We start from the raw sequence: 7,707 nt of genomic DNA, 5'->3' as shown, positions 1-7,707 counted from the left end.
TCTCTAGAGGCCATATTTCTCATGAGATCTTCATGAAAATTGGTGAGACTGTTCAGCTTGATGATATCTAGGTCAGGTTCGTAACTGGGTCATGTGCCGTCAAAAACTAGGTCAGTAGGTCGAAAAATAGAAAAACCTTGTGACCTCCCTAGAGGCCATATTTTTCAATGGATCTTCATGAAAATTGGTGAGAATGTTCACCTTGATGATATCTAGGTCAAGTTTAAAAGTGGGTCACGTGCCTTCAAAAACTAGGTCATTTGGTCAAATAATAGAAAAACCTTGTGACCTCTCTAGAGGTCATATTTTTCAATGGATCTTCATGAAAATTGGTCAGAATTTTTTATCTTGATGATATCTATGTCTTATGTGCTGAAAAACTAGGTCACTTTGTCAAATAATAGAAATAACGACGTCATACTCAGTTCAACACTGGGTCATGTGGGGATAGGTGAGCGATTCAGGACCATCATGGTCCTCTTGTTTTGTTTAATAGATCAACTTTCTCAGACATTTGATGAATGTCTATACATGCACCCAAAAATGTCCCCATTGCAACTTTTTAGTTGTTAAGTGTCAGATTTCTTTTATTTTTTTTTAAATAAAATTAGATTATACTTTATTTGAGCCGTGCCATGAGAAAACCAACATAGTTGGTTTGCGACCAACATGGATCCAGACCAGCCTACGCAGTCTGGTCAGGATCCATGCTGTTCGCTAACAGTTTCTCTAATTCCAATAGGCTTTAAAAGCGAACAGCATGGTTCTTGATCAGACTGCGCGGATGCGCAGGCTGGTCTCGATTCATGCTGGTCACAAACCCACTATATTGGTTTTCTCACGGCACGGCTCATTTTCCTTGAAAGGGAGTTACAGTGGATAAAAAAGCAGCTTTCAACTTCACATATTAAGGACTGTTCAACATTCACAAAGACAAAAGTGGTGTCCCCTGTGCACCCTTTTTTGACATTCATTTAATTTACCGTTATATAAGAAACTCTGGACAATTTAAAATTCATTGTTTGCATTTTTTTTTCAGAACTTAAACCAGTTTTCAAGTTAAAAAGTGGAAACATCAATTTTTTTGCTTCTCAAGCTTTTAAGTTTATTCACATATGTAAATGTTCACAAGTGAATACTGTGTAGTTGAAAAAAATAACTAACTATGAACATATTCTATGAATATATATTTTGCTGCAGTTTGTCCCCTGTGCATCTTCTTAGTAACATGATAAAGTATGTATGAATTTTACTGTCACATTTTACCATGAATGGCATTTTGTCATTTTCTACTCTCAGTAAGCAGTGCATGTAGAATAAATGATTTCAATTTGTTGGTTATGTTTAAAACTTTAAAGTCACTTATTTTTCATTTAAAGGAACACATGCTGTTGAATAAGCATTGTGTTTGTTGTGAATTTTTTTTTATGAATAGTAAACTAATAATGAATTATTAATTATACTGATTTTCAGTATGTGTCCCCTGTGCACCTGCAATATAACTCAATTTTGAGTTGAAAATTTTAGAAATTAAGATTACTGGACATTCTTGAAATCTGGCATGTTTTAAACATTCAAAATTTGAGAGAAAAAATAGGTTTTATAATAATATGTTAATTAATATTCATTAAGCAACAACTTTTCTAGGTAAAATTTTATTTTCGTGTCAGATTTGTGCAGAAAGGCTGATTTTAAAAACCAATGTCCACAAATATTTGACTGAATAAGTTTCAAATCATACACATTACACCTATATCTTATATGTTGAAAATAAAACTGTTAATATATTTTCTTATCATAAAACACTGCAACATTTATCACCCATCATACTGCAATTGAAATTCACTGAACTTTAAATTAAAGGCTGAACTGTTTTTCTCAGCACTTTCCCAAAGTTATTTCCTTGAAATTTGAAGTATTTGCTATCTTATAAAATAGGTGACCACCATAAGAAATAGGTTTTCAACTCTATGTCCAACTTTTTCTTCATTATTTTGAAAAACACTCAAATATAGAAAAATCTGAACGTCCAATTATTTTGACTAAGTTGGAATAGGTAAAGGTAATTTTTATTTACCTTTGCTTTGTGAAACAATTAACATAAGCTCCATAGAGCTTTTAGCGGCCCTTTTTCAAGAACAGTTAAATACACAGAGCTAACTTAATTCTGTTTTACAGTTACAGTAAGTAATAAAGACACTGATTCTGGTGTGCCTGGTATGTGGCCTATGGGGATGATAAGGTCTGGTATTGGAGGTAAGGGCCAATACACAACAGGGCACTAGACAACTTTTGGGGACAGGTACCCATACCCTTAGAAAGGGGAATTTTTCGTCGTTTTAAGACAAAAAGGGGAAGTTTTTGGCCATATATATGTTACTACTTTTCACACTTATTAGTACTGTGTTCAATCATTTTTAACTAATATTGTAGCAGTAGTCTTCCTTAAAGGCACTGTAATGCAACTTGAAAGAGAGTTCATATAAGGTTGTGTGAAACACCTGTTATCAGTGGAATTTTCTTCTGAGAAAGGGGAAAAAACATATTATTTTATGAGGGGAATGGCACCCATATTCGGCCCCAAAAATGGCCAAACGAGTGCCCTGCACAAGTCTGAACCATTGATAGACTTGCTTCTGTTTATCATAATAAACTACCGTATAGTAAATAAATTGCAGGTGATATTTCTCACCTTTATAGCAAATCAGTTCTCACTTTTATAACAGTTTAGAAAGCTTGATTGAATTAGGGCTAAATAAACAAAGTGATAAGATACAACAGTGTTTTTATCATATTTTTTAATAAATCAAGTTTTCTAACAATTACATCTCATCATTGTTTTTTTTTTATCAAAAATGTAAAAAATGCATTCAGGCACTTAGCTTTTAGAAATAACAAATTATGTGTATTTTGAACAATGATATAATTTTATTGCTGGATTTTATTATACATATTAAAAGAAACGTTATTTAGACAACACTAGGGGAATTATACATTTTTAATATGTAATTTCTCTTAAATAATTATTTTATTGTCAGTCAGGGGTTTAACTGTTTCAAGTTATCACAGTTAATAGCCCATTTGAATTATTACGTTTACTTTCATAACTTGTTTCAGTTATCAGAAAATATAACAAAGCCCTCCTGTGTCAATTCCTTATTTTGAATGTGACTAATGCAATCATTTCCTGAATCCTTGGCCTTTTATCTTTCCAGCTATGCAGTAATTTTTTTTACACAAGGCTGATAAAGTCTTACCCAAATGGTTTTAAAGCTATAAAACTCTTTATCATCCCATTATGCTCATCAGGTCATGATCAGACTAAAAGAGAATTTGATTAACCACAGTTTGCTACTAATTACAATTTAATGGTCACTTTGTGAAAACAGCAGAAAGGCTTTTTTTGAATAACTTACCTGGGTTATCTATATTTTATAACTAAAACAGGTTATAAAATGCTTGAAAAAGTAACTGAAATAGGTTACATAACCTAATACAGTTACACCCCTGACTGATTGTTAAGGAGTGAGCATTGCTTTGCTATAAGAGTTATAATTTAGCTGGCCAGGACATTACTCAACATGACTGAGCAATCAATATTAGTATGTTATCAGTTAAAATAATTTTGTGTACATTCTGAAAAGAAAAAATAAAATAAAACAGCAATGCAAAACACAGGAAATAACCAATTTATCTGTAGGCAATAAAATTTATGATTGTCTGACAATAATTAGGCTACATGTCAAGTCTACAGGGGTTTTATGGACCCTAATCAGACTGGACCAGACAGGATCTTGTATATTGGGGATTAAAAAGTCTGGTATTTGATGGGTGAGTGGGGGAGGGGTCACTGATATAGGAGATTTTCTTTGTCAATTCATTAAACCCAGAGGAAAAATCTCATTACAGCAAGTTTTGTACATAATATAATTATGTAAACATATATATTGAAAAATCTGTAAATTACACCTCTAGTGCAACTCAAACCCACATTGATGAGAGGCAAGTGATTTGAAGCCAGAGACCTTAACCACTTGGCCACACTCACAGTGCCCCCTCACACCAAAATGTGAAAGATTGAACTATACCTTGCTACTGTCTTAAGAACAATTTGTGCATCATTATTCTTTTAAGATAACAAAATATGTAAAAGTTACTTTAAGTCTATGGTCATCTTCAAACAGGTTCAAATCTCTTAAACACTAATAACACTTTTTTATGCAGTTTAAGTCTCTTCACTTTTAGACTTCTGATAGCAAGTATAATTACATGTATACCTAATTCTGTAATTGAAATCTTATTGTTATGTGCTTGCAAACTGGAAAATAATATTATGATGAACATGTTGAATTTCTTTCTATTTTGTCTCTTGGAACCCGGCCTCATTTTATTATTCTGCACATGTGCATGTCTAAGAAACTATACTAAATTAAAAAATAGATTTATAAAATAAACACATTTTAGAAAGATTTGCAAAACTCCTTTTTTATGCAAAACTATTTGGGGGTATATTGAAATTAAAAAGCAGAATGGTCTGTGTTAATAGGCAAATTCCCTCTCTTCTTACTTATTCAAATTCCCTGTCTTCTTTCTTACTCTATATACATGTCAGTTTTCACTGGTATTTTTTTTCAAATATTAAAAATGTTCTTACATTAAATACATTTTAAGCTCATCTGAGCATGAACACATGGGTGCCAGAGGGCATGGTCACTTTTCCTGATATGTATATATTTATATGAAACTGCTGTTCCAGTTTTGAAATAATTTCACACAAATGGGCCTTTTTGTGACCTTCTATAAAGACTGTACAACTGTACAAATTATTATTTTTTTGTTATAAACATGGGTGTCAGGGGTAATTATCACTTTTTCCATATTTGTAATATTGGAAACCGTTAAAATGTTCTGGTCAGAAACAGCAGGGTAAATTTTAAAACAATTTTACACACATTTTCCTGTGATATACAAGGGTTTAACTGTCAACCATTATTGTTCAGCTTATTCCTTTTTGTTCAGAAATCATGGGGTTGTCATAACTTAATATTCACCAGTCCTAAGTATTACATTTTCTACATTAACATTTTTTCAGAAGGGCTCTCATGTTATTACTAATACATTTTTATTAAATAAAGCATGTGTTCCAGATCATTTTACTCAGGAGTTTTACCACAAAATTAATGCTAACTAAAAAATATCTTTCATCATTATACATTATGTTATCGATGGTGAAACTTCATATAACTAAGAAAATGACCATTGATACTTTCCCATTTATTGATATGGAGTTATATTAATATTAACTAGAAATAGTATATTCCAAGTGGTGACTTTTTTCATAAAATAAAATTGTTGTATGCATTTCAGATATTTTCTCATAGCTGATCCCTCCACTGTAACAAACCTATATTATCAACACATATAAATGCATATTTCAGATTGGTACTTGAAAGTCAATGGTTGATCATGATGACCATCTTTAATTTAATGGGGAAAGATTAACCAATCCTTGCAGCTGGACAGGCTATCACCACAGTTCAATGATTTAGGTAAGGATGGACACTCTTACAGATCTATAGTGAACATGGTGAATGGTTCTTTATAAAGACTATATAAGTTACAAATCTCATAGACTAGCCACTAGACTGATAATTAAGAATTAGTAAAAACAAATTCAACCTTTGTCATTTTTCTTACTTTGATGTAATAGTGTCAGATGCCAGTCTAATTTAGTGATATTTTGTTTTGGAGAAATTACTTTTAAGTAATCACAGGATGTAGACTAGCTATATTCACAATTTTAGAAATATTTTTTTTAATATACTATAATCTAGGAGCTAGTCAACAGTTATCAGTTTGTTTACTGGCAAACATGCCATTAGTGCATTATATAGACATGATAATTTGTAGTGTCAGTATTACAGATATGTTAAAAGGAAAAGTATGACAATAGGATTTGGAAAAAAAACTTGCCCATATTTATCAAAGTTTTAAAATCATTCTAATGTTAAGATTTAGAGAGTAAAATACTTAAAGTTTGTAAAGCAGTTAAAGTGTTTTCATTATATTATGTATGTATGGTGACAGTTGACATAAAATATTTTTGATAATGCAAAATTTCTCTTGTAAGGAAATCTGGAGAACTTTTATGAATATTGAAACCTATGTCTTTGAACTTGGAATACTTAACAAAATATAGGTACAGTGTATGTAGAAACTGAATCCTTTATTTGCTTTTATAACATGTTATTGTTTGTTTTTACCTCTGTGCTTTATATCATCTTTGCACTATAGATTTTTTCTTAAAAGTAATCTAAAAAATTAATATACTTCCAGTTAAGACAATGAAATAGAAGAACTTCATGCTAACACTTGCATCAGTGGAAGTACTTCTTATTGGATAGAGAACTTTTCAAGGTCAGTGATATTTGTAATGTTTTATATCAATATTTTGTTTTGCCTTTTTAGCTCACCTGTCACATTGTGACAAGGTGAGCTTTTGTGATCACCCGTCGTCAGTCCGTGCGTCCGTATGTCCGTGCGTCCGTACGTCAATAATTTCTTGTCTGCATGATAGTGGTTTCATTTATGATTTTATTTTAACCAAACTTGCACACAACTTGTATCAACATAAGATCACAGTTCCTTTCTTGAACTGGCTAGATCCCAATATGGGTTCCAGAGTTATGGCCCCTGAAAGGGCCAATATTAGCTATTTTGGCCTTGTCAGCACAATAGCAGCTTTATTTTTGATTTGATTTTTACCAAACTTGCACACAACTTGTATCACCATAAGACCTTGGTTCCTTTCTTGAACTGGCCAGATTCCATTATGGGTTCCAGAGTTATGCCCCATGAAAGGGCCAGAATTAGCTATTTTGACCTTGTCTGCACAATAGCAGCTTCATTTATGATTTTATTTTAACCAAACTTGCACACAACTTGTATCACCATAAGATTTCGGTTCATTTCTTGAACTGGCGAGATTCCATTATGGGTTCCAGAGTGATGGCCCCTGAAAGGGCCAGAATTAGCTATTTTGACCTTGTCTGCACAATAGCAGCTTTATTTATGATTTGAATTCGATCACAACTTGTATCACCATAAGACCTTGGTTCCTTTCTTGAACTGGCCAGATCCCTTAATGGGTTCCAGAGTTATGGCCCCTGAAAGGGTAAAAAATTAGCTAATCTGACGTTGTCTGCACAATAGCAGTTCATTGATGATTTGATTTTAAATAAACTTGCACACAACTTGTATCACCACAAGATCTTGCTTCCTTTCTTTAACTGGCCAGATTCCATCATGGGTTCCAGAGTTATGGCCCCTTTAAGGTCCAAAGTTTTTTATTATTTATCAGCTCGTGGTTAAGCATTTCAGTCAAATTTAGGTAAAATATATTGAATAACTGAAACTATTTAAAAAAGAAAGGCACATATTTTCATGAAAATAAAACACTTTTATTTTTCAAGGTATGTGGCTTTGATGTTCACCTCCGAATTGATACGCGCCTGAATAGCCAATACTTTATACCCGTTGATGCAGAAATCATTCCTGAACAATTCTATGTATCATTTTGGTAAATATGTGTACAACTAAAACCGCCCGTGCGATTATCACGGCTATACCCGAAACCGTGTGATTCTCACGCCGCCGAGTAATTATCACATTATACGGAAACCTTTTAAGACAAATTTTAATATTAAA

The 7,707-nt window shown here is 32.5% G+C and overlaps 1 long non-coding RNA gene across 1 annotated transcript; it reads left to right on the top strand.

Annotated features, from left to right (window-relative positions):
• Positions 1 to 2,135: 2,135 nt before the first annotated feature.
• LOC128547139 (uncharacterized) lies at positions 2,136 to 6,415 on the top strand. Its single transcript, XR_008366341.1, has 3 exons — positions 2,136 to 2,256; positions 5,439 to 5,549; positions 6,337 to 6,415. It is a non-coding gene; the product is annotated as an uncharacterized LOC128547139 (long non-coding RNA).
• The last annotated feature ends 1,292 nt before the right edge of the window (positions 6,416 to 7,707 follow it).

This window comes from Mercenaria mercenaria, chromosome 12 (assembly GCF_021730395.1).
Source record: "Mercenaria mercenaria strain notata chromosome 12, MADL_Memer_1, whole genome shotgun sequence".
Taxonomy (NCBI): Eukaryota; Metazoa; Mollusca; class Bivalvia; order Venerida; family Veneridae; genus Mercenaria; species Mercenaria mercenaria.
Note: the sequence above shows the minus strand (reverse complement) of the source record. Positions and strands in the feature narration are given on the sequence as shown.